The sequence below is a fragment of the Pinus tabuliformis genome, chromosome 8, assembly GCF_031772625.1.
Source record: "Pinus tabuliformis cultivar Carrire ecotype Pingquan chromosome 8, CPIR1, whole genome shotgun sequence".
NCBI lineage: Eukaryota > Viridiplantae > Streptophyta > Pinopsida > Pinales > Pinaceae > Pinus > Pinus tabuliformis.
This window is the reverse complement of record NC_142294.1, coordinates 508,317,907-508,343,070: the sequence shown is the minus strand read 5'-3', so window position 1 is coordinate 508,343,070 and position 25,164 is coordinate 508,317,907. Positions and strand designations below refer to the sequence as shown.

General features: G+C 38.7%; 1 pseudogene; it reads left to right on the top strand.

Moving 5' to 3' along the window:
- Nucleotides 1–2,979: 2,979 nt before the first annotated feature.
- On the top strand, nt 2,980–3,900 carry LOC149236312 (uncharacterized; annotated as a pseudogene).
- Nucleotides 3,901–25,164: the final 21,264 nt, after the last annotated feature.

Sequence of the window (25,164 nt, the reverse complement as noted above, 5' to 3'; positions counted from 1 at the left end):
TGGGTTACCCACTTCTATTGTATCTGATCGAGATTCCCGATTTGTTGGGAAGTTTTGGTCAAGTCTATGGGAGCTGATAGACACCAGATTGAAGAAGAGCACATCATTTCATCCACAAACAGATGGTCAAACAGAGGTGGTCAACAAGACAGTGATTCAGTTGCTCAGAGGTTATTGCAGCAAGCATCCCAAGTTTTGGGATGAACATTTGTGTTATGTGCAACATGCTTACAACTGTGCCAAGCACTCTTCTACTCAGAGATCTCCTTTTGAGACTTGTTTTGGTTTTAAACCAAAGTCTCCCTTGGATTTTTTCTTTATAAAGACATAGCATTTGATGGACACAATGATGTGGACAAAGCAACCACGTTCATTGAACAGATCCAAGAAATTCACCAGGCAATGCAGGAACAACTGGAAAGAAGCTAGGCCAAGTACAAGGCAAGGTATGACAGGCATCGAATTGAGCATAGCTTCCAAGTTGGTGATCAAGTCTAGCTGTACATCAACAAAGACAGAATGCAAGGTGAAGGTAAGAAGCTGAAACCAATAAGGTATGGGCATTTCAAGATACTTAAGAAAATTGGCGAAAATGCTTTTTGCCTTGATTTGCTAGCTTATATGCATATCTATTCAATCGTTAATGCAGAGAACTTGAGGCTATATGAACCTTCATTGATTGAATATCCCGAAGAGCAAAGTCAGTTGCCTTCTATTAATGATATGTTGCTTGAATATCTCAATGAGTTGCAGGAAGACATAGTTCTGGACAGGAAGGTGAGAACTACGCACAGAGGGGATGTTAAGTACTTGAGAATCGGACTCAAAGGTTCAAAACCAAGCAGTGCACGATGGATAGATATTGGACAAGTGAGGAAGCTGTATCCTCACTTGATCGATGCTTAAAAACCAACTTTTGGTGGTCCAAAAGCTTTTCAGTGGGAAGGCGTGATCCAAAATGGATCCTAAGAACCCTTTAAGTCTTCAATACTTAAAAACTATAGCATGAGAAAAACCTTTACGAAAGGCGGATTACACTATCGGGCAAGAAAAAACAAGCGGAAATGGTGAAAACAGAGTTTATCGGAGGCTTGAACAACGATGCACAAGAGCTGTTGGATCTGGCCGATCAATGGTCTAGATCCGATCGGCATTTCGCAATTAGAGATGGCAAGCGAAGGCTATTAGAGGCTACCATATAAAATTTGTGACAGCGATCAGCGCGAGTCAACGAGGACCGTCGATCAAGCGCGTAGATTGACAGCCTAAGTTAACTCGCAATATCGCATTGGCAAAATACAAGGGAGTGCTTACCAAAGGCCTGGGGACTATGCGATATGTGATTGCGACATATCGCATCGCAATATCACATCGGAGCAATACAAAGGAGCGGGGCCGATACAAATGCGATTTGCGATGGCCAGACCCGATGGGGTTATGGATGAAATTTAATATATTTTGAGTTCTGGTAAAAGGGTTTTTTCTATGTATTTTTCATTTTCGTTAAATAAATGAAAAACAAAGAAAATGCGAATGGAGCGATAAAATGGACCCGAAAGGGTTTATACATGCAACGATATATATATATATATATATATATATATATATATATATATATATATATATATATATATATATATATATATATTTGAGTTTCGTAATGAGCGAGATTTTGGGCGGGCCTTAGGCGGTAAGTGGTATTGGACGGGCTCCGCCCGATCCCATCCACTGGCCGACACGTGGCTTGAGAAAACTGCCTTTTCGGGCGGGTAATCTCCGTATGCATAAGCCACCCGAAATGAATATCAACCGTTGGATCAAAGATCACATAGATCAACGGTGGATGTGTGATAGCGATATAAAGGTAGACCCGATGGAGTTATAAGGCGGAATTAATATTATTTGAAGTCCAGAAAAAGGTGTTTTGGCAGATTTTTACAGTGTTGCTGTGTATTTCTCTGTGTAAACAGAGAACGATTGTTTTGGGATTTTTAATGCGCCAATGGTCCCTTCCGATACAAGACAGGTGGCCACCATCCCTGAAGACATTTAACAATGATTTTTTAACGCTTAGAGGGGATTTGAGCGGACAGAGACTGAGAGCCAGAGAGCTTGAAAGGGAAAATGAATAGACAAGCACCGATTAGCTTAAAAGCCATTGAATGACAGAGACAGGAGCAGGCACTACTGAGACAGAGAGAAAACAGAGACAGGGAACGAGAAGGAGAGTTTATGTACTCAAAAAGACTTGGGGGATCCAAGTAAAGCCCTGTTGTTTTATTCCTGTTGTGTTGAGACTTAATTTGAGCTCACAATTGTAAATACAAAATAGAGAGGTCACCACTGAAATCTGGAATAGGAGACGTAGCCCAAGAGTTTTGGATGAACTCCTTGCTTATTTGTTGTGTTATGTGTGTATCTGTTATGTTTTTCTAACTGCTTCATTATCTATATTATTCGCAATCTTTTCGATCCATTGCACTAAGTAATATAGGCAAATCCTTCACATGAGTCTGTAATACCTTAATATTAGTCTAAGATCACATTTTCAGATCAAGCCTCGAGGAGTTGTGTTGTCGATGAAGAATTGGAGATGGTCAAGACTAAATTGGGAGTTCTAAGAGGAAGTGTGTTCATAAGAGAAGTTAATGAAACAAATTTGGGATCCGAGATGTGGGGACCTCACAATTTTATTTCCAATCATGGTATTTCATGGCACACGGGGAAACAGGGTAAGTGATTCTACGTCGCCTCTCTCCTTGAAAGTTTTGAAGAAGAAAATGAATGAAGACATAGAAGAAAAATATTATAGTGAATTTGACAGTAACAAAGCAGACAAATTGTTGTGAATGTTTAATAAGAAGAGAATTTTCTTCAATGGTTTTGATGATGTGGGGGCTTCCATCACAATCACTGCAGATGAGAGAGATCTTGTGGCATGAGGATTTTCATGAGCTTCACGAAATGGTACATATAGAAATGCAAGGTTCCTTTGTCTGGTTATTCTAGTAGGTTTTCTCATGTACTCCTACCCTCATGGTTTCTACAATTGTTTTACTAGCTAATTTTACAGTATATTCAATGGGAAATGATCTTGTTGTGGCTACCAATCTGCCTATTGGATCAACCACTTCCAACAAGAAAACACAAGATCAACACAGGTTCATAGAAGAAAACTTGTTATGGATTGAGTCTTCAAATCAATCTCCTCCTTCTGTAGTGGTCAACATTGACATGCCAAACTCATTAAATGATGGATTAGATGGGGGTGGGCATATAAATCTAGCAATTGGAGCTGATGGATATTCATATGAATATGAAGGAACTTCTCATGAAAATAATATTATGATTATGGGAGATAATTTGGAAAATTCACCAATATCTTCTTTGCAAAATCCAATCTCAAGCAAAGAAGGTATGGCTAGAAACTTGGGAAGTTATATTGAGGAAGTTGAAGAGGAAAATGAGAACCATGCAAACTAGATTGCAAGTAACATCTTGTCATGGCAGTCTTTACTAAAGGAGTTTAAGTCCAACTCAATGGGAGACACTGGTCTTGACCTTGGAACCATGAAGAGCTTAGTTGCATTGGTTATTGTTAAGATTGAGAAAAATAAATATATTTGCTATGGCAGGACTGAGCTCCTTTACCAGAGTGTTATCAACACAGATCCTAATAATGCTCTTTTGCTATGAAATTATGCTCGGTTCCTCCATCTCATCTGACATGATCATGACAGGGGTTTTCCTGTTGCTCATCCTTGCCCCAAGCTTATTAATAAGTGTCTTTGCATGTCATCTCCATTTTTTCCTTATGATCATCTTGAATTGGTTTATAGATTTTTTTGCATTTGTGATTTGAAATATTGTAAATGCTTACAATGTAATGTGGATATTTAGAATTTTTTCTACAAAGCAAACTCAAAAATGTTGTACAAAGAGAAATGCCACTAAGTGACACGCAACTAGATTTTTTATCTTTTCAATGATTTAATAGATTCAAAGCTAATATGAATTTATGTTAATTTAATGAAAGGATGAAAAAATATTTTAAGTTTCTTACTTATGCAAAGCACCCTTTTATGAAATTTGCAGAAATTTATCCTCCTATGTTCATTGAAGGCCATTTTATACATTTTGCAACCATGTTACGAAGCAATGACCATGATGCTTCTATTTATCTTCCCAATATGTGTCCTCTAATGTGACAATTGTATGCAAAAGATTCAGTAAGTCATCTAAAATGGATAGTGCTATCTATGCTACTTTTGTTTACAAGTAGTATATTGATTATTTGAACATAACCTATAGTGCAAATGGGGAAAGTGTTTGACCCATGTGAGTTAGGTCTCCTCCATGAGTTGAGGATGCGAGGACCGAGAATGTGACTTGTTCATTTTGGAACCGGTAGGGATAAGGCAACAGACATAGCTGGAAGATCATCGCCTCGCCAATATCTTCTAGGAGTTGGAGGCGGAGTCCAAAAGCATTTCCAAAGAGTAAACGACACTCTATAAACAATATCACCCTTGCTTCCACTTGAGACTTTCCAACACTGGCCGTGTAGAATCACTTCGGCTCTCGAAATAGGAATAAATATGAAACCAGATGAGTGCTTAGATTGGCTCGACACGCAGGTGGAGAAATTTGTTCTTTACATTTCTTTTGAATTCCATTTTGAGCTTCCACCTGAGGCTTTCCAACACTAACCATGTAGAATCACTCCCGAGCTCGAAATAGGAGTAAATGTGAAATCAAACGAGTGCTTGGATTGGCTCGACATGAAGGTGGAGGAATCTGTTATTCACATTTCTTCTAAATTGCATTTTGAGTGCTCAGCTTGAGTAATTGGCCATGGGTTTAGAGCCTAGCGGTGTGAATTTCATTTGGGTTCTGCGAACAATCAACATTTCATGTTACATAAGTATGCTAAACGACCTAGCCGAACTTTTTCCATGTGTCAGATTGTGATTTGACTGAGGATGACGAAAATGAAGGCTTCAAATTGGCTGGGGTGAGCAGTATTTTACCACCCTATGCCTGCCAAGAAAACGCCTATCGACGTAATTAATTTTAAAAATTAATAAAATAATTTTAAATAAAATATTTAATGGATCTAAATTCATTTTTAGAATAAAATTATTTTAATTAATTAAATGTTTATTTTACTTTTTCAAATTTAAAATCTAAAAATTTAAAAGAAAACAAAAGTGATCAGTCAATCCCATTTATGAATAACAATCACCACGACCCCACCTTCCCACTCTTAAACCATGGTGAAATATTCCTCATATCTCATAATTTTGTTTTTATAAGACAATTCTAAACATTATGGATCACAAAAGCCTATGTTCAATTATTTTTTTAATTAATAATTAGTTCATGTAAAATGAATATATATATATATATATATATATATATATATATATATATATATATATATATATATATATATATATATATATATATATATATATATATAGTTTTACTGAATGATTAATCAATGAAAAACAAATATGTGAACATATTTTAGAAGAGATTTGAGTTTAGGTAAAATAAAATAACAATTCTCTCTTGAGTACTCAACACTTTCTACATTTATATTTATAAAAAAATCAATATATTTAACAAATTACATTTACTATGAAGATTAAATAATTTTAAGTCTACTTTGTCAATTTAAATTAAAAGTTATATGAAAAAACAACTATTGGTGGTTTGGGGGAGCTAAGAGGAAAAAACGCGTAGCTAGGGTTTCGAAAAGTTTCAGAGCTTGCTCCTTATGGAGGGCCACAGAGGAGGGAGCTCCACTCCCTCCTACAAGGAGGCTGTAGCCAGCAGGGGCAAATCCCCACTGGGAAATGTCAAAGGTTCTGGGGAAGAGGAAAAAAAAAAATACTAAAGAAAAGGAGACAGATGGGGTCAGGCCCCAGGAAAATGTCAGCACTCAAGACAAGGAGGAAGAAGACAAAAGACAAAGAAAAAGAGACAATAAACAAAAGGGACCATGCAGACCCAAAATGGAGACTACTCCTAGAGTAGTGCTAAACGATCCTGCACTGCAGGCACACAGGGAACACATGGGGACTTACGCCATAATTTGCAAATTCATGGGACTATGGCCCATGGAAAAGGCTTTACAGATGTGGATCAAGTACCACTGGAAACCCAAAGGAAGCATTGATCTGCATCTAGGATCAAAGGGATTCTTCACTGTGGTGTTCACAAGTATCGAAGACAAAGACAGAATATTCGAAGGAGGACCCTATTTTTACGCAGCAGCTGGCCTCTATATGCAGCCCTGGATAATGAACTTTGTTCTAGAGCAAGAGACTTTCACTTCGGTTCCTATCTGGGTAAGGCTCTATTCTCTTCCTCTTGATTACTGGCAAACTGAATCACTTGCTGCCATAGGCAATAAACTTGGTCATTTTGTTAAAGCTTCGGAAGCCACAAAAAGGGGCAAATACACATCCTATGCAAGAATCTGTGTAGAAATGGATCTATCAGGAGCCCTTCCGGATGAAGTCATCCTGGAAGTTTTTGATGAGGATTGGGTGCAAACAGTGGACTATGAGCATATCCCGTTCAGATGTCGTAAATGCCATGAACATGGGCACTTGTTCAGAGATTGCCCTCTTAGCAAAATAGACAATAGAAGTAAACAAAATGCAATGAAGGACACAGAGAGCTTTCAGAAAGTTGCAAGTAAAGGAAAAGGAGGCAAAAAAGGACCAAAGCATCTACGTACTGAGAGTCAAAAGGCCAGTCAAAATAGGTATCAAGCATTGGAAGAGAATGAAGAAATAGAAAATGAAGACCAATCTATGGAGGACGGCCCTAATGAAAAGGAAAAGACAGGAAACTGCAACCCAACACAAAAGATTGGTAATGACAAAGAAATTATAATGAATGAATCAGAACTAGAGTTGGATCAGGAAATGACCCAGAGTGAAACAGATCTGGAGGATCATGAACTTCAAGAAATTCTAGAAAAGGAACACCTAGATCTGGAAGGGTTCTTGATGCAGGGAACCACGGGAGGGATAGATTCACTACCTCAAGAAGATTGCAACAGAATTCAACAATTGTTTTTATGGAAAACTCAGGAAAATGGGTTAGATAAAGGTAAAACCACCGACAAGCAGGAGTACAGAGGTGTGAAGACAATTAAATCAACTCCAGGATTAGCTACCAGAAGTGCAGGAAAGAAAAGAGGTAGAAAAAAGCAGAAAGACCTCTTGATGGAGTGTGGAAAGTTAATGATAGACTCAGGTAAGATGAAAGATCTAACTAGTTACTCCTTTACAAATCTTGAATTATGAAGTTCACATCTTGGAATATTAGAGGTCTAAGTAGTAAAAGAAAACAAAGAATGCTAAGTTACAGAATGAAACAAGAAATGTCGGATATGATCTTCATTCAGGAAACCAAATGTTCCATTCAGAAAGTTAAACAAATTCATAGTAAATGGCTAAACAGATTCGAGTTTTTAGAAGTTAAAGCTGAAAGCACAGCGGGGGGCATTCTAACTCTTTGGAATCCCCAGAAAATCAGTATTATAGATGCTGAAGCATCCAGAAATTACTTATCAGTGGTCATGCAACCAGTGGGGGTTTTGGAAACCTTCCTGGTCACAAATGTTTATGGCCCTCAAAAAATAGATGACAAACTTAAATTGATAGACTCCCTAAAATATCTCAGGAATAGACAGGATGGGATTCCTTGGATCTTGGGAGGTGATTTCAATATGATCAAGTCTCTTTCGGAAAAAAAAGGAGGAACCAGAGTGCTAGCCAAAGACTCTTTAGCGTTCCAATCATTCACAGAGGATATGAAGTTGGTTGATGCAGAATTGAGCAATGGCTTTTTTACTTGGAATAACAAAAGAGGAGGTGAGGCACAGGTAGCCTCTAAATTAGACAGGTTCTTGATTTCGGAGGAGCTGATGATTATAGACAAAGAAATAACAGCGAGAATCCTTCCCTTCGGAGGGTCCGATCACTGGCCGATTCAACTGGAAATCAAAGGTATGGCTTCTCCCAGAAATAGGCCCTTCAGATTCGAGAACATCTGGCTCTCCCACCCGAATTTCATCAGTAACATTGAAAAATGGTGGTCTGAAGATTTGCAATTACAAGGATCACCAATGTACCTCCTTCATAAAAGACTAAAACATGTCAAGTTCAGACTCAAAGAATGGAATAAGAAGGATTTTGGAAACATTTTTGTGAACAAAAAATCTTTGGAGATCAAAATTCAGGATCTCAACCAGGCTTTGATCCAAGAAGGCTTTGACAAAATTAAAAGTGAACAGGCAGACAAACATCATCAAGAATGGGAAAATTTATGCAAACAAGAGGAAATATTTTGGAGGAAAAAGTCTAGAGTTCAATGGCTCAAAGAAGGAGAAAGGAATACAAAATTTTTCCACAGATCCACCATAGCTAATAGAGCACACAACAGAATCTCTTCGATAAAGAATGAGAATGGGGAGCTTCAGAACACTCATAGGAATATTGAAGCTGTGCTTGTTCAGCATTTCCAAAACATCACTTGGGAAAACAATCCAAACAGGGATTATTCCATCAAGGAAATGATAAGGCATATCCCTAAGTTGGTTTCGAGAGAGGACAATTTTAACCTCAATAGACCTGTTACCGAAGAGGAAGTAAGCGAGGTTCTCAAAGAGATGCAGAATTGTAAAGCACCAGGACCGGATGGTTTCAATGTGGATTTTTTTAAAGCTTGTTGGCATATTGTCAAACAAGATATTCTGAATGTGGTGGAGGATTCCAGGTGTAGCAACACCATCCTGAAAGCCCTCAATACTGCCTTCATCTCTTTGATCCCCAAATAGGATTCAGCGCAAACGGCAGATAAGTATAGACCCATAGCCTTATGTAATGTAGTTTACAAGATAATATCCAAGGTTGTTGCCAATAGACTAAGACCTCTCCTTCCTCACTTAGTATCAGAGGAACAAGCAGGCTATGTGGAGGGCAGACAAATTTTAAATAACATTATCCAAGCCCATGAGGTGGTTCATATGCTTACCAGTAAAAGGCAGGTGAGGATGATCATGCAATTGGATATTGCCAAAGCATATGACAAGGTGAATTGGAATTACATCAGGAAGGTTCTCACTGCTTTTGGTTTCGATCACAACTGGGTCAGATGGGTCATGGCTCTGGTAACTTCTTCCAGCTTTTCAATTTTGGTGAATGGCTCTCCCTCAGAGATCTTCATTCCTTCTAGAGGCCTCAGGCAGGGAGACCTGCTCTCTCCCTTTCTTTTTATCCTCATGATGGAAGGACTAGGCAGATCCATTAAACATGCTAAGGATTTGGGCAAAATTAAAGGTCTTCATTTATCTGAGAATGGTCAAGCTTTGACTCACCAACAATTTGTAGATGACACCATGCTACAAGGAATCCCCACAGTCAAAGAAGCTTTAGCCTACAATCAAATCCTGAAGGAATTTGCCATGGCTACAGGTATGGAATTTAATCTCTCTAAATAAAAAATCTTCTTCTTTAACACTAATATTGCTATTCAGAGGAATATCTCAAGAATTCTTGGCTTCCAAAGGGATTCCCTCCCCACAAAGTATTTGGGAATCCCACTCACAGCCAAACCTATGCACAAGAGTACCTGGGAACAAGTGATTAACAAGATGCAGGACAGAGTCAGAAATTGGACCTTCAGGGTCTTGAACTTAGCTGGCAGGTTGGTTCTGACAAAGGGTGATTTTACAATCCATCCCGGTTTTTATGTTATCAGCCCTCCCAGCTCCCAAAGGGGTTTTAGAACAATTCAGGAATATACAAAGAGATTTCCTCTGGGGTAAGGAAGAAACAAAGAAGAAGTGGGCCCTGGTTTCTTGGGACAAAATCTGTAAACCTAAGAGTCATGGGGGTCTGGGTTTGGATGATCAGGAGATTCTCAGTAAAGTGCTTGGAGCCAAGCTTTGGTGGCGATGGGTTCAGGAGCCAACAACACAGTGGGAAAGGATATGGAAAGAGAAATATGCCAACTCTTGGCACACTAATGAACTCATAAGGATGTCTGGGAATTTAAAAGGATCTCACATCTGGAACAGAGCCTGGGAAAATAGAAGCCTAGTTCAAAATCACAGTTTTTGGGAAATTAGAGCAGGAGATCTTGCACTCTTTTGGGAGGACAAATGGCAACAAGAATCTATGCTGTTAACAGAGGATTTTTTAAGCCTCAAGCAGAAAACAGATGTCCAAGGGTTAAACAAAGTTAAGGATTTCTGGGATCCTACTCAGAACTCCGGAAAATGGAGAAGATGGAGGAAAATTGAAGGCAGAGATGATAGCCCCATTAGAATAAAAGTAGAGGCTCTGGAGAACTTGTTGAAACAAAGAATGATTTTAGTAACAGAGGGGCAGGATCAATTGAGATGGGGCAATAACAATAAAGGCACCTTTAATCTTAAGGAAGCTAAAGGTATTCTTCTGGAACTTGATTCCAGTGCTCCAGAAAATACCTGGAAGCACCTTTGGAAGCACCAAGGTTGGATAAAGATCAAGCTTTTCATGTGGTTGGTTCATCATAAGAAAATTTTAACGTGGGACAACATCAGGAAAAGGGGGGTAATGGGGCCTTCCAGATGCCAGCTCTGTGAAGAGAAGGAGGAGACCATGGAGCACATTCTTAACAACTGCTCCTACACCACCTGGTTGTGGGATTCTTTCTCCACCATTTTCCATCAGACAGACAGGGACATGAGAAGTATCACAAATACCCTAAACAAGTGGAGAGGAAACTATTCGGAGAATGAGTACCTTAACTTGGCCTAGGCCTTCACGCCAAGTTTCATTATCTGGAATGTTTGGAAAGAAAGAAATAAAAGAATTTTTAAGAATGAAAAGGTTATTCCTCTAAGACTTTTTGATCTGATCCTAAAACAGCTCAGGGAGACTGTGAGTATCACAGTTCACAATCTCCCTAAAAATCCCCCCTCTGAGATTGAGCTCAGAACTCTTAGACAACTGGGAATGGAAGGAATTATCCCCCAAGGACTTAGCAAGAAGAACATAATTATTGAGACAGAGAAGGACTTCTGGCATCCTCCTCCGAAAGGCTATCTGAAATACAATATCGATGGGGCTTCAAAAGGCAACCCGGGAACAACTGGTTTTGGAGGAGTTTTAAGAGATGATAAGGGCAGTATCATCTTTATCTTTCACTATCATTTGGGAAGAGCCACAAATAATATGGCAGAATTAATGGCTATGGAACAATGTCTTGAGTTTCTGATCCAGCACCATGATTCAAATGTCATTGTTGAAGTGGACTCAGAGATCACCATTAACTCTGTGAAAAAAATCAATGGCGGATCTCGACCAGAGAAAGTCTCTACACACTGGAAATTAATACAAGTCTACCAAAGAATCCATGTTCACCTCCAGAAGCTTCGAACGGTGAGTTTCAATCATGTTCGTAGATCGGCCAACAAACTTGCAGATCTTCTTGCCAATCAAGGGGTGAATAATACTAATGGCGGAATGGCGAAAAAGTGGCAGGAAATACCACAAAACAGATTAAAAGTTCTCTGTGAAGAACAAGCCACAGAAGATAAAGAAATATTCAGAAATCGGGCTAGGTTGACTAGCATGGATTGAGTTCTCCGGTCAGTTTTGTTTTTCCTTCCAGCATGTACTTGGTTGAAAGGAAAGAAAATTTTGGTTTCATTTTACCCTGGAGGCAGTTGAAGGGGATTCTCAGTTCTTTGATTGAAAAGGTGTAGGGTCTTTTCCCACAAAAGAACCTTTCTGGAGTCCAGTTCTGTAGCAGGGAGATAAAAATTATGGGGTCCGTTTTTCCGGTAGCCGGATTTCTCCCCCTTTCCCGCTTTCGGGCTTGGCAAACATGGCTTGCACGGTATTCTGGTGATCGCGCATTTCATTAGTGGTTAATGGTTTTGTTATTTCGGGAGCGATTCCATAGAGCTTGTTACACGTGGTAGGTGGTTGACTTTGAAACCACCTTCGATCACGCACTATCCCTCGGTAGTGTTTGGCCGCGCGATTTGATTTCCGGCCGTTGGATCCGGTAGCCTGGATCAATAGTTCTGATCGATCGTGCTGTTGTGGGGCTAGGTGGGCTTTGTCCATTCTTTCGTTTTGGCGCGTTTTCCCACTCTTTAGTGGTGTGTGGTATTTGGGTGGTCAGTAGGGTCTAATATCGTTGGTGGGCCCAGAAGACTTTGTTTTTTCTGTTAGTTTGAGTGTGGGCTTGTCTTGACTTTACATGTTCATTTCTCAAAATGTAAGTTGATCACCATAGCAGCTTGGGGGATCTTGATCTTTGATAGGATTTCCTTTTCCCGTATTTTGGTTAAGGATCAGGTTTTGTACAATATGTATTTTTTCTGTTGATTTAATGAAATAGAAGGATCGGCACTTGCTTCAGCAAAAAAAATAAATTAAAATTTATTTATTTAATTTAAATTTAATATATGATAATCACTATTATTAAAATTAATTTCAATTCTATGGGCATGTGGTTTTTTGGCTCTACAACTTTTCAGCTCTGAAAATTTTGAATTTTTGAAACCCTAAGCATGTAGTGTGTTTGTCGATGGTCGTCTCATTGATATTTCATGTTTGGTTGGGGGGGGGGAAAGAGTGGGGGTGTGCACTGCCCCTCTTTCCAATGAAGAGGAAGCATTTTGTGCTTTCATCACGAATCTCAAGCCCAATCGAGGCCTAAGGAAGCACAACAAAAATTCGTTAAAAGTACCTCCAATATTCCAATTGTCACTCTTCCCCAGTGCTTTCGTAGGACCTCTCTAATCTTCACTGAAAAAACGTTAGTTGGAAAATTCATGGGCATGTAGCCCTCTCCAAAATCAGTGGAGCAGTGGGCTGACAAAACTTGGAAGCAAATGATGAAAGTAAATCTGGTCATCTATGCAGTGGGTAGGGGATGCTTTGCCCTCCTTTTCAAGTTTAAGGAAGACTGAGACATCGTATTTCGTAATGACCTACATTTCTTTGGTTCCATAGGCATGTACTTAAACTCCTGGTCTCTCGACTTCAATCTTGATGAAGATGTTCCTAATGTTGTCCCTGTGTGGGTCAAAATCCCACGCCTACCTCTCTCTTGCTGGAGTGATGAATGTCTAAAATCCATTGGGAATGGTATTGGTCATTATCTTGATAAGGTGAAACCTAAAGGACAACGATTCTCATGTGTGAAGATTTGTGTTGAAGTTGACTTAGAGCAGGCACTGCCCTCAGAGATCATCCTCATACAGGGAGAATGGAGGTTTGTCTAGTATTTAGAATACGAGCAACTCCCGTTTAAATGAAAAATATACTAAGACTACAAGCACTTTTCTTAGGATTTCAAGAAGAACAAGGTTCAAAACGAAGAGGGATCTGCTACCTCACAAGAGGAGAAATGGCATACTTAGAGAATAGGTGTAAATAACTTGGTAAATGAGGCCCAAAAAACGTCAATGCTTCAAAGCAGAATATAACTTCCTCTTCAACGAATCCCTTTGACATTTTATCTCAAGGTGAGCCTGAAGCTATGGTTTCAATAGAATAAAATGAAGAAAACTTCATGGAGGAGGAACCAAAGGAAGACCACGAAATAGACACGCAAGTCCTCGATCTTGTCCTAGACATCCTAGTCCAAGATCCTCCTCATCATATGTCATCGGTCCTCTCTAATGGAAAAGGGAAAAGTCTAGAGCACCAGAATAATGAACATCAAGGCACTGATGAAGAAAATAGCCAAGTCCTTATTAGGAGCACAAGAAAAAAGCTAAAATGGTCTAACGACTTCTCCAGTTTGGAAACAGAAAATATCAAAGCAAAAGGAAGGCCTACAAATAAGGAGGCAAGGAAGGCTGAAGCAGAGCAAAATATAAAGTTGAGAAACCAATCTCAAATCATTGAGATTGTAAAGAATGTAAGCAATAGAGAACAGGGAAACACCAGACCCAAAATACTTGGGGCCCATTCCTGTTCGCTTAAATCCTTGATGGCTTCTGAAAGAGGGGTTAACATATTTAATCAAGAAAACCTAGGCAATTTCGGTGAAGGGATCTCTGACCTTCGTTTGGGAGACTAAGTTGAAATTTTCAAACAAGCTCTTCGCTCATGGGCCAGGAATAATTTCATATCTCCAGGTCATGAAAAAGTTGATTTACGAAAGCAATTAGAGATTCATCAAGCCCAAATGGAAACAAGCTCGATTAATGAAGAGTATTTTGAAAAGGAAAAACAAATTAGCAACCAATTATTCACCCTCAGTAGGTAGGAGGAAGAAAATTAGTGCTTGAAGTCACAAAGTCTCTGGTTGAAGGCGGGAGATCGCAATACCTCTTTCTTCCATAGAGAGGCAAGGCTAGAGAAACCAAAATTCTAGTTAAGGAAATCATTGTGGAAGGTAAGCCAAAAATATCTACTTTTCTTAAAATCAAACAAGAATCTTTCACTTTCTTTAGAAATTTATATTCTGATTTTCAAGAGAATGATCCCACATAGGTGGCTTCTTTCATCCATGGTATGCCCTCCATTGTTTATGAAATAGAAAATATTCAGCTTATGAAGCCGATTAAAGAGGAAGAAGTCATTGAAGCCATATGGTCCCTTGACCCAAAAAAAGTGTTGGAAATAATACTGAGAGGGGGGGTGAATCAGTATTAGCAATTTAACAATATTTCATTTCCATAAACAGATTTATATACGCTACTTCTGTTAATGAAACTTGCGTGTATACGCAACTGTGTTTAGAGCAACCAACGTATACCTTTCAAACTTATAATTTAGTTAGATGATCTTTAATCGGTGTATCAGAACCATATAACCAATATTAACCAGGAGCAGTAAACAGAACAGGCAATCACACACATGAACACAAGATATAAGGTGGAAACCCAATGTGGGTGAAAACCACCTACTGCAATCGTCTCTATCTTTCTTTAATAAGAAACTTCTTTTTACAAATTTTTGTACTGGTGCAGCCTTATACCAGTACGCAGGCTTCTACCTGTAGAAGGCTACAACCTTCTCTCGTTCTCTAGCTTTTCCTGGAAGGGAGCTACAACCCCCTTAGCTCTTGTACTAGCTGATGTGTTTACTAGTACGTAGGTGTTGATCTACAGAAGGCTACAACCTTCTCTTTTCTTCCAGGGACCACATTTCATAAATTTTCAGACTGGATCCATCAATAAAATCAATCAAACATCAAATATATCTGCATCAACCAATCTCCTTTGCACCAACCAAAACTGAATCAAATAATCACTTTTCTGAATGTTGTAACTAGAACACAGTAACAATAACCAGAACCCAAGCCAGAACCCAGAACACTGCAACAGCAAACAGAAGTAGCTAAAACATATTTTATGAGGTGTACGCTACTTCAATGTGTCGAACTTGCGTGCATACGCACTTTTCTCAAGACAAACCTGTGTATACGCTGTTTTGAAATGTCGAACCAGCGTGTATACGTGCCCTTGCTGTAATGAACCTGCGTACAGATCTGTAAAAGATGATTTAACCTTTACAACTATTCAGACATCAGTTATACCCAGATCATCAGATTTACAGATTATGACATGCGCCAATTATTCAAATAAAAGATCAAAACCACATAAAGATACTTCTCTTCAAGCCTTAATATCTTGACCCATCAATAGAACTTATCCTTCTTCAAGCGCTTAGGTTCTTCCTTGATTCAGATCCCGCTATGCACCATAACCCAATGACCAGTATTCTAGATATTGCTCTTCATTAGATATTCAATTACTTGAGTGCCTTTTCTTAATAATCTCCTCCTCCTTTTATAGTCTTAGGCCTTACTCAATACCATGGTCCAAAACCACTTAGAATCAATACCTTGGACCAAATACCTGGGGTCAACACTTCGGACAAGATACCTTGGACCAATAGCATGGGTCAAAATACCATGGTCCAAATACCACGGACCAAAACCAAATTCTCCAACATGTACACGCCTTTCCTTTTGTGAAAGTGCGTGTATATGCATACGTGCCTTTTGGTCGGCGAACCCGCGTGTATACGTGGCTTGGTCAAGGGGAACCTGCATATATCTCTTTTTCCTTCATTCTGAGAGCCTGAACTGTGATATGTCATCTGAGTGAGTTTCCATCAAGGACAACACCTGTGTCATAATGCTAACAATCTCCCCTTTGGACTTGATGGCAACCCCAAGTCACTCTCCCCCTTTGTCATCAAGGGCAAAGGGTTATGCTCCCCCTGAGTACATGCTGAATTCTCTGATATGCTGAAGTGTGTTGTTCATGCTCCCCCTGACTATAAGAAAGGTCTGCAAAAAGATGTTCTACAAGAAGAACATGACTCTATACATCATAAATGACCTTCCTATCATCAAAGACTCATACATACATCCATCTCCCAACCAAGTGGGGATATACCAAGATTGACTCATCCACCCAACCAAGTGGGGATACACTAAGAGTTTATACATGATAAAACAAGAACATTACATCATCCATCCCAGGCATAGTGGGGAAACAAAATAGGTTGTTACATGACCTTGATAACAAAAGGTATACATGACATCGAGACAGAATATATAAAACAAGACTATGATAGTCATCAACAACTATCATCAGCAACATCTGTCAATCACCATCCAGACCAACGACCATGATCTCCCTCTGCACCTGTTCCACTTGAATCAGAAACAATTGTGAAATTGTACCAAGATAATGCCAAAAAATCATTATTAGAAGTATATGCTCCCCCTGAACTTGTGCCAAATGATCACTGTCAGATCCATATCAGACTCTTTTCCTCCTGAGTTTGGCCCACTGTTTTTCTTCAAACCAACATATACGCGAATGTATCCATAGAAACCAGCATATGTACGTGGATATGCTTCATGAAACTCACGTAAAACCACTTTTTTTTTAACCAGATAGGTTTCAACAGCAAGATTATGCATCAAATACTCCCAACTTCTGTCTGAGATATTCAAATGTCTCTCTGGGCAGCGGTTTGGTGAATATATCAGCAACCTGTTCTTTGGAGGGAACATACTCCAATTTGACCTTTTGTTCAAGCACTTGTTCACAGAGAAAATGATATTTGATAGGTATGTGCTTGGTCTTGGAATGCATGATTGGATTCTTTGAAACACTGATTGCACTTGTATTATCACATAGAATGGAGATGGGTGGAGTACATGTGATCTGAATGTCTTGCAATGTTTGCATCATCCAAAGGAGTTGTGTGCAGCAAGATGCAACAGCCACATATTCTGCTTCAGCTGTAGATAATGCAATTGAACTTTGTTTCTTGTTGAACCAAGATACTAATCTGGAACCCATATAGAATGCACCACCACTAGTGCTTTTTCTGTCATCCACGCTTCCTGCCCAATCTGCATCTGTATATGCATGAAGTGTAAGATCTGTATCCCTAGGATACCATAAACCAAAGTTTTGTGTTCCTTGAAGATATTTGAAAATCCTTTTGACTACCTGAAGGTGTGCTTCCTTTGGATTTGCTTGGAATCTTCCAACTATTCCCACTGCATGCATGATGTCTGGTTAGGTACCTGTTAGATAGAGCAGACTACCAATCATGGATCTGTAGGTTGGTTGATGTACTATTGCTAATTCATCATTTGTGCTGAGGCTGCATCCTGTTACCATAGGGGTACATACTGGTTTAGAATCTTCCATGCCATATTTCTTCAAGATCTGCTTGAGGTACTTGGTTTGTGATAGAAAAATACCATCTTTATTTTTTTGAACTTGTAAACCAAGAAAATATGTGAGCTCACCAAGCAGGGACATTTCAAATTCTTTCTACATTACCAAAACAGAGTTTTGACTCATGGCTTCTTCATTGCTACCAAAAATGATATCATCAACATACACAACAAGTATTAGTAATTTATCATTGTCAATTTTTATATGTAGATTGCTATCAGCTGATCCTTTTGAAAAACCTTGTTGATGAAGGTATTTGTGAAGACGATAATACCAGGCCTTGGAGCTTGTTTTAGACCATAGAGAGCCTTTCTGAGTTTGCATACAAGTTGTGGATCATTTCCAAGGATGAATCCGTCTGGTTGCTCAATATATACTTCTTATTCTAGGTCTCCATTAAGAAAGGTAGATTTCACATCCATTTGATATACTTTGAACTTCTGAAAGCTAGAAAGAGCAAGAAACATTCTTATGGCTTCAAGTCTAGCAACAGGTGCAAAAGTTTCTTCAAAGTCTATACCTTCTTGTTGAGCATACCCTTTACAAACAAGTCTGGCCTTGTTTCTAATAACTTCTCCATTTTCGTTCAACTTGTTTTTGAATATCCATTTGGTTCCTATGACATTCTTATCATTAGGTCTAGGAACCAATTCCCAAGTATTATTCTTTTCAATCTGCTCAAGTTCTTCATTCATGGCCTTGACCCAACATTCATCTTTGCATGCTTCATTTACATTTTGTGGTTCGACGGAGGAAAGCAATGCTAGATAGCTTGAAGCTTCTGTAATAGTTCTTCTTGTCTGCACACTTGCCTCTTTCTACCCCAAAATTTGAGTCTTTGGATGATTCTTTTGAACATACCTGGATGGAGTCTTTTCTTCTACCCTTATCTGTTCTTCTGGTGCCTCATTGGTTTCTTCTTCAGAATTAGTCTGATTTGATGTGGAAGGATAGTCCTCATCTTCTTCATAATCTTCGGTTTTTACCTGCTTTGGATTTTTTCCTACTTCATCAACCACAACATCAATACTTTCAACAATTTTCCCAAGTCTTTTATTATAACACTTATATCCTTTACTTTGGGAAGAGTAACCAAAGAGAATGCCATCATCTGCTCTAGGTTCAAACTTGCCAATTTTTTCATCAGTCCTTTTGATGTAACATTTACTTCCAAAAACTTTGAAGTATTTTACAGTAGGAGTCTTACCATACCAAAGTTCATGTGGAGTTTGAGTGTTGTTTACCTGAACGTTTGTTTTGTTGAGAATAGTGACAACAACAAATGCAGCTTCACCCCAGAAGGTTGCAGGAGTTCCAGACTCATCTAGCATAGCACGAGCCATTTGTTGAACAGTTCTGTTCATCCTTTCTACCACTCCATTTTGTTGAGGAGTTCTTGCGGTAGAGAATTCCCTTCTTATTCCATGTTCTTCACAGAAGTCGAAGAATTCATTCGAGGTAAATTCCCCTCCTCAATCAGACCTAAGGCATTTGATTTTGCGATCTAATTCATTTTCAACTAAGGATTTGAAGGCTTTGAACTTTTCAAAAGCTTCGTCTTTATGCTTTAGAAGTCCTATCCAACACATTCTAGAAAAGTCGTCAATGAACAATATAAAATATTCTTCTCCACAAGGTGACTTTTTCCTAGATGGACCACATAAATCAGTGTGAAAAAGTTCAAGAGGCTTACTAGCTGATCCTTCCTTCTCAGGGAAATGTGCTCTGGTTTGCTTACCAAATTGACATGATTTGCATATTGTATTCTCTGGAATGCTGATATCAGGAAGATCATGAACAACCCGGTATCTGCATGCTTTTCTTATTTGAGAGAAACTTAGATGCCCCAATCTTCTATGCCATAACCAGTGTTCATCGTTTTTGCTTAGGTAGCACTGTTGTTGTCCCCCCTTGAGTATGTACAGGTTGTTTGGAGTTCTTACACCTTTGATCACTGTTTCTCCTGTATCAAGCTCACGAACAACACATCCATTTGATCAAAATACTACCTCATTTCCTTGATCACACATTTGACTGACACTCAATAGATTATGCTTTAGACCATCTACATACATAACATTCCCAGCTTTACCTTTTTCTTTTAAGAGAACAGAGCCTTCTCATTACCAAATGAGACCTTCTTTTCCTTTTCTAAGGCATTATATGACTGAAGTTTTTCCTTATCACCTGTCATGTATTTCGAGCATCCACTGTTGATGTACCACTGATTTTCTTGTCCTTCTGCATACAAGGCTATACCACATCTTTCTGTTTGTGATTATTTCTTTCTCCATGTTTTGGGACCCAATGAAGCTTGCTCCTTCTGAGATGTTTGTTGAAGTTTACTCCTGCATTCATAATCTTCATGACCGAAGTTGTTACAGATAGAGCATTCTATTTCATTTTCAAGAGTAGAAAAGTTATTGTAGGTCCTTTTCATGATCCCAATCACATTCCTTTGATTTCATGCTTCTCTAGTCATGATGTTCTTGTAAGAAACACATTGAGCAACTTTTTGTCCAAAGTTATGACATGAAAAACATTGGCCATTAAAGTAATTCCTGCGATTATCGAATCTACTGACCTGATGATTGTAGTTTCCATTGACATTCATTCTTGAAGCAAATTGAGACTGATTTACCTGTGGTTGGTTATATCTTCTGTTCATCCTTGAAGTAGATTGAACCCAATTTACTTGGTGATCTACTTTATGCCTTTGCTGACAATTGTCAACCTGTTCACTTTTCCTTGCTGCATCAAGATAGCTTTTGGAGGTTGATGGCTTTTGTGCTTGAGATGTTTATTCAGTATATCCAAAACCTATCTTTATCAGAGGAGAACACTGCACTTTGATAATTTCATCTAAAGTTTCTAATCCTTTCGCAAATCTAAGATTGAGAGATTTTGTTTTCTCAATATCTTTTCTTAGACCCACAATTTCACATTCTAACTTTTCATTGTGTTTTTCCCTTTCAGCAAGTTGGAATGTCAGAGTATCTATAATCATACTCTTTTCTTCTAAACAGATTTTAAGTTTAGAAATTTCTTCATAGAGACCATCTTCATCTAAAGCATCCAAGAAATTATCATCTTCAAAAGCCATCAAAAGTCCATAATCATTACCATATTCATCTTCATCACTATTTGATAAACCATTGCTATCTTCATGCGTATAGTAGCTCTTCTTACTTACATTCTGTTTTCTATTCCATTTTGCTGGTTCCTTACCTTTATCAAGTTTATCTTTATGAGGACATTTGGCTGCATAATGACCGACTCTTCCACAAGCAAAGCATTTGAAAGGTAGTTTACCTTTGAATCTTCCAGAACCTCGTTGAAGGTTTTTGACAAAGTTTTCTTCTTCCTTTCCTTCTGAAATGTGTCTTGATTCATTGAGCTCTTCTCTTCCTGAAGCCTTGAATGTGGCTTCTCTCATATCTGATAGACATCCTTTTCTCATTTCAACAACAGTTAGGATTCCGTGCAGCTGTGTCATAGTCATACTCTGAAGATCCTGTTTTTCTTCTATCGCAGAAACTTTTGATTCAAAATTAGAAGACAAGGATCTTAAAACCTTTTCAACTAAAGTAACTTCTTTTATCTCTTCACCCAAGTTTTTCATGCAATTAACAATCTCATCTATACATAGGAAGTAATGAGCTATACTTTCATCATTGTGCATTTTGAGAGTTTCATATTGAATTCTGAAAGATTGTAGTTTTGCACGTTTTACCTGATTGTCTCCTTCATAGCTTAGAACGATCTTGTCCCATATTTCTTTGGCGGTTTTGAGATGCATAACCTTGACAAATTTTGATTGTGACAGACTCTCTAATAGTGTATTGACAACCTTCGCATTTGTTTCATACTGCTTTTTACCTACTGTATTTATAGGAATTGCTGATGGAAATGTATATCCTCCTTCCACGATTTCCAAAACATCTGTTCCAAGAGATTGAAGATAGCCTGTGGTTCTTACCTTCCAATAGACAAAGTTGCTCCCATCAAAGATTAGTGGTCTAATGGATCCCTCTCTTTCGTAGCTGCCCATGATGATAGATCTTCCTTCAAGCAATCAAGCTTCTTCTAAGCTCTGATACCAATTGTTGGAAATAATACTAAGAGGGGGGTGAATCAGTATTAGCAATTTAAAAATATTTCATTTCCATAAACAGATTTATATACGCTACTTCTGTTAATGAAACTTGCATGCATACGCAACTGTGTTTAGAGCAACTAGCGTATACCTTGCAAACTTATAATTTGGTTAGTTGATCTTTAATCCGTGTATCAAAACCATATAACCAGTAATCAGGAGCAGTGAATAGAACAGACAATTACACACATGAACACAATATATAAGGTGGAAACCCAACGTAGGTGAAAACCACCTGCTGCAATCGTCTCTATCTTTCTTTAATAAGAAACTTCTTTTTACAATTTTTTGTACTGGTGCAGCCTTATACCAGTACGCAGGCTTCTATTTGCAGAAGGCTACAACCTTCTCTCGTTCTCTAGCTTTTCCTGGAAGGGAGCTACAACCGCCTTAGCTCTTGTACTAGCTGATGTGTTTACTAGTACGTAGGTGCTCACCTACAGAAGGCTACAACCTTCTCTTTTCTTCCAGGGACCACGTTTCATAAATTTTCAGACTGGATCCATTAATAACATCAATCAAACATCAAATATATCTACATCAACCAATCTCCTTTGCACCAACCAAAACTGAATCAAACAATCACTTTTTTGAATGCTGTAACCAAAACACAGTAATAGTAACCAAAACCCAAGCCAGAACCCAGAACACTACAATAGCAAATAGAAGTAGCTAAAACATATTTTATGAGGTGTACGCTACTTCAATGTGTCGAACCTACGTGCATACACACTTTTCTCAAGACAAACCTGCGTATACGCTGTTTTGAAATGCTGAACCAACGTGTATACGTGCCCTTTTTGTAATGAACCTGCGTACAGATCTGTAAAAGATGATTTAACCTTTACAACTATTCAGACACCAGTTATACCCAGATCATCAGATTTACAGATTACGACATGCGCTGATTATTCAGATAAAAGATCAAAACCACATAAAGATACTTCTCTTCAAGCCTTAAGATCTTGACCCATCAATAGAAATTATCCTTCTTCAAGCGCTCAACTTCTTCCTTGATTTAGATCTAGCTATGCACCATAACCCAATGACCAGTATTCTAGATCTTGCTCTTCATTAGATATTTAATTACTTGAGTGCCTTTGCCTAATGATCTCCTCCTCCTTTTATAGTATTAAGCCTTACTCAATACCATGGTCCAAAACCACTTAGAATCAATACCTTGGACCAAATACTTGGGGTCAACACTTCGGACAAGATACCTTGGACCAATAGCATGGGTCAAAATACCATGGTCCAAATACTGTGGACCAAAACCAAATTCTTCAACATGTATGCGCCTTTCTTTGCGTGAGAGTACGTGTATACGCATACGCGCCTTTTGGTCGATGAACCCACGTGTATACGCGGATTGGTCAAGGGGAACCTGCGTATATCTCTTTTTCCTTCATTCTGAGAGCTTGAACTGTGATCTGTCATCTGAGTGAGTTTCCATCAAGGACAACACCTATGTCATAGCGCCAAACATGTGTCATAATGCCAAAAAAAAGTCCCCAGCCTAGATGGTTTCCCTATCTCCTTTTTTTGATTCTCTTGGGATCTCATCAGAAAAGGCCTCATGAGAATGTTGAATTCATCAAGAAGGGGAGTCAGGAGGAAACAAAAATTCCCCCTTTCTTTCCCTCATCCCTAAAGAAACCAAGCCTACCTCCTTCTCCATATTTAGGCCCATATCTTTGTGTAACTCATCCTATAAGATCTTGACCAAAATCATAGCCAACAGACTCAAAGTCCTCATTCCAAAAATCATCTCTGAAAATCAAGGGGGTTTTCTAAAGCATAGACAAATTCTGGATAATGTTATACTTGTTCAAGAGGCCATCCAATCTAGTTCACAAAGTCAAGAACCCAAAATGGTCATAAAGATGGATATGGAAAACACTTTTGATCATGTTTGTCACTCTTTCCTCTTCTTGATCTTGGAAAAGCTTGGTTTATGTGGAGATTTCATCATTTGGGTTAAGGTTTGCATCAGTAGGCCCTGGATTTCCCCTCTAGCCAATGGTCGCCCTTGCCACTTCTTTACAGCTTCCAAAGGTCTTCGCCAAGGATGCCCTCTCTCCCCGTTATTTACATCCTAGTGGTTGAAAGTCTCAATCGAGACGTGGAAATCGCTAGGGCTAAAGGAAGATTGAAAGGCCTTAGAATTACCAACACTATCAAGGATGTAAACCATTCTTAATTTGTAGACAACACTCTCGTTATGGGAGGTGCCTCTAAGCAAATTGAAGTTTGTTTCAGACGAATCCTTGAGAGATTCCTAGATCTTTCTGGAGACCTCATCAACAAAAATAAAAGTCAGTTATATGGATGGAACTGCTCTCCTCATATCCCTTAGGAAATTTCTCAGGTGCTTGAGTTCTCTCTAGTGACCAAGTGACACTACTTCAAATTAATACCTTGGAATTCTGGGTTCTTTGGGCTCTTCCAACCTTGATTTTTGGGCTAATATTTTGAGTAATTTCAAAAAGAAAATTAAAGCTTGGGGTGCTCAGTGGCTTACAACAGTTGGTTAAGTGGTTCTTATTAAATTTGTTATATCCTCCCTTCCAATTTACCTCCGCTTTCGCCTGGTATCCCCCAAATTAGTGCTATCTCAAGTGAGTGTCCTAGTTTGCAGATTCCTATGGCAAGGGGGAAAAGGAAATGAAAATAAATTTCATTTAGTCTAGTGGAATATCATTTGACTCCCTAAGGTCAATGGAGGATTAGTCGTGAGAGACCCCTTATATATAAACCTGGCACTTGGGGAAAAGATTGTCTAGAGAATAATAGCAGATTCAAAAGAGTGGTGGAAAATTGCCTTTGTTTGAAAGTATTTCAACAAGGACCACTTGCTAAGAGTGGATTTGGTCTCATGGATTGGTATGGGCTCAAAGAGATGGACCCTTTGTAAGGAATTTCCCCCGCTAATAGTTGAGTACTTAAGCTGGTGTGTTTAGAATGGACCTTGAGTTAACCTTTGGTCTGATAATTTCTCCTCCTTGGGCCCACTATAAGGAGTAGAAGAGCTCAGAGAACTAATGCAATGGATGCAAAGGAATGAGTACAAGAAATTAAAATATATCTCTAGTTGAGATGATCAAGGTCTTCAGAAAGGCTAGTTAAGGCCTAATCTTCCCCCTCCAACACCCATTTGTCACTTATTTGGATCAGATTGATACATATTCTAAAGGGCATGGATCCTATTTCAAAGCAACTGAAGGATCGCTGAATATGGACTAGATTCTCTTTCCAAAAA